Raw genomic sequence first — 13,005 nt, 5'->3', positions numbered from 1 at the left:
AAAATATCCCTTGACGGAGCTTCTCGGTCTCCGCGCTTACTGTATCCGGCGATTCGCAGTCAAAGCGAAATACTAAAGCGCACCCTGCGTCCACTGCGCGTTTTCACAAAGTTCACGATCGAGGATCCCCAAAGTTGGGACGCGGGATCGCGTTTCATACAGATGACATCCACGGACGCGATTCGGAAGCTTTTTCGAACGAGAGAAGTGTATTCTGCCGTGCGGATTTCCAGCAGATGCGATTTGAAAATCGATTTTCCGCGGCGGGGAGCAAAAATTATTCGCTTCAGTTTCTTATCGTGCCGACTTGTACGCAGCTTCCTATTTCGTCCTTTCCGAATCTCTCGCTCTGAATACTCATGCATACTTTTCATGCCATTTAACCAAGTCCAACTATATTCTTATTAACGCGTCTTTTAAGAAGCGATTTTTTTTAGAATTCTTAACTGTCTCTGAATTGACGACAGTATAACGCTATCTGCAGTAATCGGCGCTTCGCCGGAAAAAAAAAAACATGTTTCTTTTTCTTTCGTAAAAGTTAAGATTGAAACCACTGTCCACGGTTTTCCCTGCTCCCCAAATAAGACATCTCACTTTGTGGAGCCCTCGAGGATCATAAACGAAACTGTATGAGTGTACTCTCGGCCTCGTACTATTTCGGACTGGTCTGGAGCGAGATTTAGATATTTGGGTCTTTCCGAAATAATTGGAGTTAACAATGCCTTAGCAGCGCTCTTGTTTCTTCCAGATCGAATCGTGTGCTGTGAACCGTCGCGATTAGACCCAACAAATTTGCACGAATTTATCAGAATCGGCGAATCCTTACACTCGCTATCCACCGAGGTGTGGAACAATCGGCGAAATAATCAACCTTTCGCCGTAAACCCGAGAATGACAACTTGAACCGGATCGCTGGCCCGGGCGCGGAGATTACTCAAGCTTTCGCGTGTACCGAGAGATTACCAGGATTAATCCACGGTGCCCTATCCCCGACTTCGGGGATAACGTCCTGCAAATCCGCGCGTTTTACGCTTTGCCTCGCAAATGTTTCTCGACGCGTGTGCTCTCTCTCCTCCGAGATCGACGAGAGAAAGAGAGCCGAAGAGTATCGCGAGTTCTCTCGACGGCGAGCAAATACGAGAACGCGCGCTTCCCGCGGATAGCTTATCGATCATTTAACCGAGATACGTCAGTCCCGTCGCTCCGGCAAATCTTTTATATCATCTTTCCCCTTCTCCTTCTCTCTCTCTCTCTCACTCATTCACTCATTCACTCATTTATTCTCTCCCTTTCTTTCTTTGTCCGGTTCGCGCGAGACGACGAGTTTACAGTGTAATAGACCCTCTTGGTATAAGTTGTAAAATCGCGGTCGGTAGACCGTCAAATTGCACCCCGGGCTGGTTGATGGAACAGGACGAGCAGATAAGATCGTTCTCTTGCGTTTCCTCCCTTTTTATCTCGCAATCTTCCGAAACTCGCGAGAACGTGACGAATTTTTTAAGCACAATTACGAGCGCGTTACCCTTCGTTCGCGCGGTCTTCGAGGGACGAAGCGAGCCGACACGTAAGCGGCGCGTAGGGGTTGTGATAGGCACCCGATGAATTATTCCGTCGTGCGACAAACGTATGATTACGTTGCGCGAATGCCATTTGAATATCATTATCATAATGTAAGGAAAATATCCGAAATTGGGGGATTCACGGGAGATCTGAGGGATTAAAAGTATCGGCGTAGAGAGGGAACAGGGGAGACGGCTCTTGATATTCAAATTCCGCCCTGGCGATGAACCGATAGCGCTTCCTTCAAAGTGAGATGTGCTCTCTACTTGTGCCGAGATGTCAGGAGAAATCAAAGTTGCGTGTACTGATTGTAAATTACTCTTATTAGCATCGGTATCACGAATTTTCTGCTTCCGTCATCATTTTTATAATACGAAAGCTGCAGTCGCAAAAATAACAAATTATTATAAATCGCCGTTAAAATTCTCTTACGGAGTTTGTAACGGAAAGTTTCATAAAACTCCTTAAAAGGACTAGTACCTTAATTAAATGATTGAGAAATCATTGAATCAAAACAATACAATTAAGTTGTAAGTCAAAGATTTCCATAAGCGCTCTCATGTCATTTGGCGGGAACTCGAGAGAAGTTGAGGAACGCGCGGAAATGGAGCGAAAGAGAGAGAAACTTTTCACGCGGTAATGAGGTTGGTCGACGGCTTTCGGTTTGACGGACGCTCTTCCAGTTCACCCTCGTGAATTGATCGTTCGCTATCTACGTTATCGCGAATCACATCGTAATCAAGTCGCCTGGCTCGACTGACCGATGCGTACGTTATCAGTTATTATCGCCTGGAAGAAATGCGTCGGTGACCGCGACGCACAACGACGTGCAGAACTTTCGCTCCCGTCTTCCTTAATATAACTCGTTACGCGTGGAAGTTCCCCGTCAAACTCGACTTTCGCGCATCCTCGTGACACGAGGACACACGACCACCGCCCTCTCGATCTCTACGAGATTCTCGATGGTTGACCTTCTCTCTTGATCGAGTTTACTCGCTCGAATTCGCGACTCCGTTCGAGCCGACGGGAATCGTTCTCATCGCGCCGATAATCCTCGGTGCAAACTTCCTCTTTCTCCTCCTCCTCCCGCGGAGGTTTCGCGAGATGAGGGCGAGTGAAGTAGAATGTATGGGGTAGCACCTCGAATACATGCACACGCACACACCCGTGCACATATACATACAGCGTGACGCTGAACGAGAGCGCGGGTCGTTATGCTAAAACGTTGCAATTCGATCCGCGTTGCGTACACATCGCGCGCGTCACCTGTTATCCGCGTCACCGCACGTGGTGTATGCGCAGCAAGCGCGTGCAAGCGGTTTGGAAAATACGCCGGTGATAAATCATGGGACTGTTGTTCCACGGGAACAACAGCTCGTCGCGAGTTGCGAAGGGCTTTGACGTAAGAAGAAGGCGGGCGCAAACTTTTCGTATAAACGATTCGCGACTTCCTATTAATCGAGTTGTCGTCCGCTCAACGCCGAAGCCCACGTAAACGATGCAACTCACGCTCGAGGTTATCTCGACAATTTGCAATTAAAATTCATTATTTTAATAATTTATTAATTATCTAGTTGAAACATAATTATGACGGAGATTATAAACGACATCATCATTTTTGTACCACACACCTGTGAGCAACGCGACCTACAGTCAACGGCCGAAGATTGCAATATTTTTACCTCAATAAACTGCGGAATGTATTCGATATTTAATAGGAAAATATATCTTCTGGACAAGACTGAAGAAAGAAATTCTCGTATTAAATTGCGAGAATAAATTCCAAACGAATACTAGAATTATTAAATAAATAGGCTGCAAAACTCATTGGAAAGAAATACAACCTTCCTATCACTGACTATATCTCGACGTCTTCTTCTACATATGTCGCGTTTTCTTTTTCCTCTTCTTCCTTTCTTTCTCGCGTCCCCTTATTTTGTCCCGAGGGTCGTGTTACCAGACCGCCGATGTGTTATACGTCGCGAAAGTAGAATCCGCGTGCCGGATTTCAACCACGGGAACCACTCGAATTCCGGACGAGCGGGATCGCTTTTATTATCGTCTGGATGACCGTACTCGAGAACCTCGCGAGAAAAATATGAGGGGAAACGCAGGAGGCGGCGACGAATGCGTGGCGGTTGATATTTCGGCGCGTAGCGCGATGCGTAGCAACGGAGGAAATGTAGAAAACGGATGGGCAAAGGGACGGAGGAATAGCAGCGCTGTTGTGTCGCGGAATTGACACGTGGTGCGCGAAAGTCCCGCAGGAAACTTTGCAATTTCCTCGGCCACGTGCGCTCGCGCGAGGTGGCAGTATGTTTCGCGGCAGGGTGACAAACTCCCGCAAGTTTCGCCTCTAGTCCCCTCCTTCCTCGCCCGCCTTCTCCTTTTCCGACTTTCTGCAACCTCCGTGTGGCAGCTGCGACTTAAAATACGCAGCGACGAAGAAGGAGAAAACTCGGGCATGCAGGCGGGCATTATGCATTCGTCTTCTATGCGAACGCCGCGGTTCTTCCGCGACGACCGCCGGAATGTACCGAGTAGGATACGTTCCGTCGATTCTGAACAAGGGAGGTAGAACGGGGGAACATATCGAACCGATTTTATGTTTATGACGCGCACTTTTGCGCTACTCGCGGTATTAGCATAAATTCCACGCAGTCGGTTGCATTTCGCCAGCCGCTCGCGAGTTTCCCCCGCGAAGAAACTTCTCCCTTTCCGTCGTTGTTTTTCCTGCAAAAGATCCGTCACTTCTTCTCGAGAACGATTAATTCGCGCGTTTATGTTTGTTAAGATTTTGCTTGTCGTTGCGAATTCCACTGGCCAATTGAGCCTTCAGCTTAATGCTGAAGTTCATTTAATTTACGGATGAAATATTGGAGATGCGCCCTCAAACGCAATTAGTCGTCACTCATCTGCGACGGTTCGCTCGCCACCGCGCTAATTTGAAGCGACGGTGGTAAAAGAAAGGCGACGGCGAAGTATCACGGGGACCGAAGTTCATTGCGAGAAACTCGGCAGCCGCTGCCTGCGACAATGCTGTCGTGCTCCTCGGCCTTTCTCGTTTCTTTTAGCCGAGCGACCGGGGAGACGCCGCGGGTAATTGAAAAATGAAAGCCCGCCGTCCTGCATGATATGAATAAACCGATGTTGCGCTCGCGCGAGTGTTACAGAGATAGGAATTTATCTAGCGAGTTTTGAGGAACAGTCGCCGGAGTCTGCGGGAAAGAAGATTTATCGCGGCGAGGACGCGAGACGACCAAGTGTTTCACGGCGGCGATGAGATCTAATTTATTCTCATGCATATCGCCGCGTTATTTATCGTGCAGCCCGCCCGCAAGAGCCACCATAGCCGCCGACGGAAATATATACATGGAATTAATTACGCGTTATTGGCGCGTGCACTTCAATTACACGCGGCGACTCGGTGTGCACGCGCGATTTGCATATCATGCCGGTAATTCCGCCGGTGATTCTTGAACGGACTCGCGTCCCACTTCCGTTGGTTTTCCCACTTTGTTTATCGCTTCCGACGGATTTTCGAGTTTTCGCGCGGGACGCACCTCGAACGGCTGTTTTTTCCAACGTGCGCTTTTTTTCGCATATTATCGCGCGCGTATCGGATATTTCTCATATTAAATACTCTCGCCGCGCCCGGCCGCAGGGTTGTGTTCTAAATCATCGTCGTTCTGCCCGCTAAACGAGCCGCTCTCCGGGATAATTAAACTTTATCGCCGGTGGCGAAATTGGGTTGGCGCGGGCCGGGAAAAATATTTTATATCCCGGGTGCTTATCGAGCTATCGATGGCGTAATTAAAACCGATGTCAGCCGGCATAATGCCGGCTCGCGCCGTTACCCCTTCCCCGAATGCCGAACGGGGACTAGTTTACCGTCCCCTCGTAATCCCGTCGTCCACGTCGTTACACGAAAATCGCGCCGGTGTAACGACTGGCCGACGTGGGACTCGACCGTGTTAAATCGAAAGTAATGAGACCCTCTTTCGTCCTCTCCGTTCTTCGTATTCCTCTCGCCGCGCTTCTCCATCTTCTACATCTTCCCTTTTCTCTCTTTTTCTCTCGATTTCTCGACAACTCCGCCGCCCGTCGTTAACGATCGGAATCGCAGTTATACCATCGCAGATCGTTACATCTGTCACGGTAACTCGAAAGAAGTAGAGGATGAAGAAGAAGTAAGCAATAGAATAGGAAGCGTCCGGGAGATATCGCGGACACGCGTTTCCGTGATGACGCTCCTTACCTGAGCGAAGGTGAACGAGTTATACAGTGTGCCGGCTCGACGCGAGAACAGGGGGAGGAACGGCACTTCGTCTGACGCGTGGAAATAGACGGCGCCATGATCACGCGTGATAAACTTTACACCGAGACGTCGGCAGGCGGCCGGCTGGTCAACGAGAGCGAAAAGAAAAGGATTATCTCGCGATAGTAAGCGGGATAACGAGGCAACCTCCTTTATATCAGACGCGTCGTAAAATTTCCGCCCTTAACGCGTCGCAGGACGATGACATCGACGAGGACGATGCTCGTGGGTGCCGCGGTTCACGTCAATGACCAATAATGTCCCTCTTTCCCGCCTGTTCCTTGTCACTTCGTAAAAGGATTACTTCCGATCGTACGTCATCGTGAGAGCGATACAATGTGCGTAAGATGGATATGGAGGCAAGCACGTTCTCTCTCTCTCTCTCTTTCTCTTTTTATCTTATGCTCGCCCCGCAAATTCCATTCTTAGATCCCTTCAGAATAGGTTCGCAATCGACATTCTTACGATACATTATAACGCGTCCGAGTGAGATTTCTGATAAGATAAAATTTGACGAGGAAGCAGATTCGACTATGAATACCGGCCAAAGATTGCGTTGTTACGTTCATTTCATTCTTCCTGTTTCAAATCAGATCCTTTGCAGCTCTGCAACGTTGAATTCGCTTCGACGTCGCGTTTTCTTTTTCCAGCCGATTCTATGAGCTATTTTTTTTTCAAATATCTTAATACCACACTCGTTAAAGATAAATTAATAAATGTGTCTTTGCATTATTTAAGCATTGCATTAGTTAGTAAATATCGAGAAGCAGAAGCGAATTATATGATATTGTGGTAAAGTGACTGAATGTTCACGAACCGATGAGAAACATGCGTGAGAGACAGAAGTCGCGGAACGCGAAGGGCTAACTTTCATCGGCCGATTTCGCAACTGCCGACTCCGAAACAATCAGCTCTGTTTATCGTGCGTCGCACACTCGTATGCTCCTTGAGCACGCTGTAGGCTACAATCGGCGTACGACATCTCACGCGACCGCTAATTGACTGAGACGCCGTCGAGTTCTACGAGATAGATCCGCGAAGCGAGCGTGCAGCTGCTCGTCGCACGCGATTCGCCACGGATTGCCGCCGCTGTTCCGAAGTTCGTCGACCGGAAAATCGTCGGGGCTAATTAACTCTTGTCCTCGCGGCGTCGATAATGCGCCAGATGGGATCGCGATAATCACACGTCGCGGATGGGATGCGGCTTCACCGCGTGCTTTCTCTATCTATCTATCTCTCGCAAGTGCGTCAAGATGCTCGAAAATGAGAGCGTTACTCGGTTCCTCGCGAGCAGCCGAGGATAAAAAGGGAGGCGGCGCCGCAGATCCCGGGGAAAACTTGTCGCTCCCTCCACCATCGCTCACACCCTTCGCCCCGCCGACAAACTCGCAAACAGCGAGAACGCGATTACAACTTCCTACTCGCGGAACTAATTGCGCTGCAGGGAGGTGAACGAAGTTGCCTCTTTGTTTTGCATGCTAAGAGCATTTGGACGAATCGCTCCCGCCGGCGCTAAGAACCGCTCATTTTCGAGCCGGGGATGCCGCCTGGCCTGAGAAAATCCTTATCGGCCGCCGGAGGAGCAGCCGGTTTAGCGGGGGGCTGTTTCGGACGAACATGCTGTTTGCAGGCGGGCGAATTTTGCACGCGCGGAGCAAATAGAGCCCGACGGAGGGAAGTTTAAGGGTGGCCTGGAATTCCCATTCTCAAGGACGACGGTCAGGAGTTTTATTGTGTGCGACAGGCAGCCTAAGAGCGTCATGTTGTATTTTCTCCCTTCTTCCCCCTTCTCTCTCCTCATTCTCGGCAGTGGCATCGCGATCGCTTGAAAACCGTCGGCGCGGGCGCATCGGAGCGATAAAATTTATTGCTGCGTCGCGCGACCTGATTGCGACGGCTCCGTCTTGCGGATGTTAAAACGGAGTAAACGGAAATCGTCCGAAGTCGTCATCTCACCGTTATGACGGAATGGGATTACGGTAACGGTAGCGAATGTGACAGCGAGGAGATAAGCTCTCAAGTTTATCCACGCGTCCATTAAGAATTTGCCGATCAAGTTCTTCTGCACGTTCCATTTTCGATGTTTTTTTCTTTCTAATAAGTAAATAATCTCCCTTTCTTTTCACCGACAAACGCAGAGTGCACGATTTTCTCCCCATCGGCAGTATCTTCTGCTTTGCGTGCTGAAGCATTTCCGCAATGGCGAGGGATGGCGTAATATTTGATAACGCACTATATGTATAACAATGAGGGAAACCAACGACGGAATATCGGACTAGACTGTGTGGAATTTTATTTCGTTTCACCTCCCCCGACTACGAGGAAACTCACGCTGCGGTCGCCACATTTTTCGCGATATTTACTCCGTCGAGCCGAACTGCGGCGCGACGTTTAGCTCTCTTTCGTAGTTTCGATCGCGGGATTATCCGGCGTCGTGGTGCGAAAACGTGTAAATAATCAATCGACGAGCGATCGGGCGAGCGTAGCATCGCGCGCGTGTCGCAAGCCATTCAGTCGCGATGGTGTTCCTCAAGTCTCGCTTGACTCAAATAACCACTTGGAGAACACCCACCTGAAATGTAAATGCGATTTTCCCACGTCGTCTTCCTTGTCCCCGTCGTCGCGTCGTCGCCGGGAAAGGATACTCGAAATTAAGCGATCGACACTGAGCCGCGCGAATCGAACGCGAATCGCACTTTCACGCGGAGCACCCCGAGCGCGGATTTTATCCCCGGGCGAGATTCGTCGCTGTCACCGCGCTTATTTCTCCGCGCGTCTGTCCTCCCTCCGCAAATCGTAGGTATCAATCGTAAACCCCTGACCCGGCACGCGCGCGTTCCTCTTCCTCCTCCAATTTCCGTCGTCGTAAATTCGCCGCAGAATGCCATCTCACAGGTTCGGAGACATCCACGCTATTCACCGGACGTCCGCGTCGCCAGAACGAAAGGACGAATTTCTCGGACCTTACAGACGCGTCCGCACCCTGGAAAGGATCCCGTGGACGGCAGAAAAGTTGCTACGCGACGGGCGCAATCGTGATTTCGTAATACCGAATATAAGCTCTTCAGCGTTTCGAGAATTTTAAGATAATGTTGAGAATGTTTTTGGAGTTACAAGATTTTAAGATTCTCTCATTTCTCTCCTTCCTTCTCGACCTCCTTTTCTCTTTTTCTCTCTCAGTGAAATAACGAGACATTAAAACGATCTGCGAAAATGAGTAATAATATCGGACGTTACGTCGAATTGCACTCTCGCTATTTATAACTGCAACATTATCGCGCCGCTCAATTTCACACGGCACGCTCGCAATATTGTGATTCCGGCTGTCGTGGAGATTAGGGAAATTTTCATTTCTACCTCGGTTCAAGGATACAGTCGTTTCCACGATGGGAAAGGGGTCCGAAAGTTCGTTGGGCACGGGGGTATTTTAGGAAATTTAATTTTTAATTAGCTAGGCTGGCATGCCCTGGGAATTTCTTATTAGATCTGCTTAAAGAACTCCGGGCAATTATCCGCAATGGCGGCTAAAACGTGATTATGCGAGCTCTCACGGCGGAATATTTTTCATGTTGATGAAAGGCGCTCGGGGAATCTCGGTTTCGCCGAAGAAGACTATTTCGCGCCCCGGTTGCGCCGTACTAACAGCGGTTATTGCTGCAAACTGATGGGATGTGTATGTGTATATGTGCGTACCTACGTTGCTGTAAAGAATTCGGACCGAGGAAAAAGGAACAACGCGTCGGGTATGAAGAGAAGAAAAAATAATGATCTCAGCTCGGCAAAAGCGGGCGATTTTTAATAGTGGAAAATTGGTAAGAATTTATTAATTCGAAAACGCGAACTAACTTGGAAATTCGTTGAATTCCTTCCTATGACTGCCTCTCTCCATTTTCTTCATTACTCTTATAATTTAGTTTTTTCTCTATACAGGCAAACGTAAAATTCTTCGATCAGGATTTAAACATGCGACATTGAATTTCATTTCGTCTCGCTTTGTTCAGTCCCATGTTCGGCGTTTAACCGGGTTGTTAATATCGTACACCAAAAAGAAGTCATCAATGCAACGATAAAATAACAAGCGAATCAAACGAGGCGAGGACATTTGTTCAACGCGAAATATAATTAACGGGAGTTACAAGCGAACGTGGCGTGTCGTAATATGTGAGATTAATTCGTGGTTGGTATCTCCGACGTGGTTAACTTCTTCATTGATATCATTAATGCATTAACAATGTCACGTCGTACGGGGATATTATAACCCCCCGCCAGGCGTGTCTAATCAACCGTTATTGCTTCCTCGTCTTTTTCCAACGCGCGGACTTAGACACCCTTGACATCGGCGGCATTGTGAATTTCTATAATACACCTTCGACATTCACCATCTCTGATTCTCTCTTTCTTTTCACCCCGCGTTCCCCTCGTCTTTAAATATTGTCGGTAACGTCCATCAGAGCCCGCGATATCGTGCGCACCGACAGCAGGATTCGCCTTTATTCGCGTCACGTCGCAGCCAACCAACATTTTTAATTTAAGTTCGACGCGAGAGTCGGCGAGCGGCGGCGGATAGAAAGAGAGAAGGGAAAAAAACGAGATCCGCTCGCCGCAGAATCGTGGCCGGATTCCGAATAGTCGTAAACGCGAAACGCGCGGATACACACGGGGGTGGCGGACAAGGCAGGCAAGCGAAAATGAGAATAAGCGAGAGAAAGAGAGGGGGGGTTGCACCATGCCGTAAGATCGCCCGGTGGGTAGGACTTGCAGCGTGACGTCGATTAAATCGTCTCGTCCCGCGATAATAATAATTACGCCTCGGCGGGGCACGTTTTCGCGATAAAAAGAGGGTATTAACGAGCGCCGAGCTCGACTTTATTAGCTTATCGGCCGTCCGCGTTATTATGCGGCCGTTGTACCGGACCGCCGTCGCAGCGCGCGAATTTTCGCATCGAGAGATTGGAAAGATGCGAAAAGTCGTGACGATGACCGCCGACGAGCGATTCACGCGTCGGGCATTTCCCCTCGTGTAAATCTGCATTCGGTGGCGCACGAAATGGTGAACGTTATTACGCGAAATATACGGCCAAATATACGATACTCTCGTATCTCACGTTCGGCGTCAAACACGACCGTTTGTTTGACCGAGATTTATTTGCTCGATGCGACGGGCGCGTATCCGGTTTGTTGTTGTTGTTTTTTTTAGCTTTTTTCCGATGGGCTGAGAATTACGCGTGACGAGATATTTAACGTTAAACGACGTAAATACATACGTCGAAATTGGGCTGGAGAGGGTGGGGGATGGCGGCGTCATCCTTTGCTGTAAGCGAATTCATGCGGGTTCGCTCCGTGGAGCGTCGTTGCAGTAAATGATAAAGACAAGCTGGCCTTTAAACTCGATGAAATAGAGGCACTTGAACACGCGCTGACAAGGATCTCCGTTCAGCGAGCGCGCTCCTCGAGAAAATCCTTTCGAAACGCGCAACACCGCCCGCGTCCCCGCGTCTCCCGTGTCCCGGACAGCAATCTTCATTCGTCACCCGAATTCCTTCATCCCTGTTCGATCGTTCGTAAAGAGCAGTCGATTTGCAACGATATATATATATATATACGGGCGATTTCGGAAATCGCGCGTCCGAGTCGCTACGACATAAAACAAGAATGTCGACGAGAAAGTAACTTGCGCAAATTAAATCTCTAAATGAGGGCAGCACTTTTCCCTCGCCGAGATAGACTATGGCCGATGTTTCATCGTTTCATTTCTCTTGAACTTTTAGTCTTCTTTCTAATTTTAGCCTCCCAATAGGGAGAAGAACACAGAATTAGGGAGCAAATTATTCGCAGCGCGTGACGCCCGTTAACGCGAGAAAGAAGGGTTTCACGTGGATTTCGCATTGCAGTTAACACCATGGTTGGACTTATCGACTGGCAGTTAATATCTGCGTTAGCGCAATGAAGCGAGGATCCTAGACTTCGACAGGCACGAAGGGCAATTGAATTCTCGGGGCCGAAATCTATATTCCGCGAAGCTCGTTTTCTTTCGTCGTTGCATGCGACGACGGCGTTCGAGCGAGCTCGTGTGAACATCTACAAGAGTTCTCCGCTAATGTGCACCCTCGGAAGTCGAACTTTGCCCTCCACGTGCGACGCGTTCGCACCGGTTGCCGTCAGTCGGTCGCACTCGTAATTCGACGTCCAGGCTGTCCATCTGTCGCGCACTATCCGTCTCTCTCGCATCCTGACGCGTAACACGCAGCGTGAAGCGATTTCCGGCAGCTCTCAGCCGAATCTGATTTTCCGCGGCATCGATGCGCGCACCCCACTTAACCCGCGCCCTGCGGATCTCCTTGGGAACGGTAAATATAGCGCCGCGGAAACACGGGGAGAGGATGGACTAGCGTGAATATTCCGTCGGGCGTGCGGACCCGTCTCGCTGTCACGCCGGGAGCCGTTGCCTTTTAATTCGCGTCGTCCGTCGGCGTAATATAATTCGCGTCACCGGAGGTAATTCTTCTTTTAATATTCCACATCGACCGAAATATTCATTCCGCGCGGACCGCTTGTGACTCAAGAACTGATTAAATTCCAGCCTGGTTATCTTTAATAGCGTTCGTCCGATCCGTGAAAATTTCAACGGGGGACGAGATTTTGACACGCCTGTGCTCGAGTTGTCGGATTGCCTCAGTTAGAAGCGAGATATGTCACGCTGACGCCGTAATTGTCGACGACGGAGCCGCGAGAATGTCAACGTTGCTACGAAAGTGCGGACGACCGGCCTGTGGTGAATTAGGTGAAATATTCGATCGAGTTTCAGCTGACATTTACTGACGACTAACAATTGCGCGACGATGAAAATTGGTCACGTTTGAGGAACGAAAGGAAGAAACTGGTGTTAAAACAACGGGTCGAACCGGCGACGACGGACGGAGCGGCCGCCAATAATAATAACAACGGCGGCTTTCCGGCCGTTTGCTAATCAACGCGATCGATCGCTCATTACCTCCACCCGTCAGTTCGAACGCAATGCTTAACATGCTCCGCGCACGCCGCGACATGCAAATCACTTGATGCGCGCGCCCGCCCGTCCGTCGCGAAACGCGTGCGGGCCGTAAACACGCGCGCGCGAATCGCTTCGA

This window comes from Dinoponera quadriceps, unplaced genomic scaffold (genome assembly GCF_001313825.1).
Source record: "Dinoponera quadriceps isolate SergipeBrazil2010 unplaced genomic scaffold, ASM131382v1 scaffold586, whole genome shotgun sequence".
Taxonomy (NCBI): domain Eukaryota; kingdom Metazoa; phylum Arthropoda; class Insecta; order Hymenoptera; family Formicidae; genus Dinoponera; species Dinoponera quadriceps.
This window is presented reverse-complemented; position numbering follows the sequence as displayed.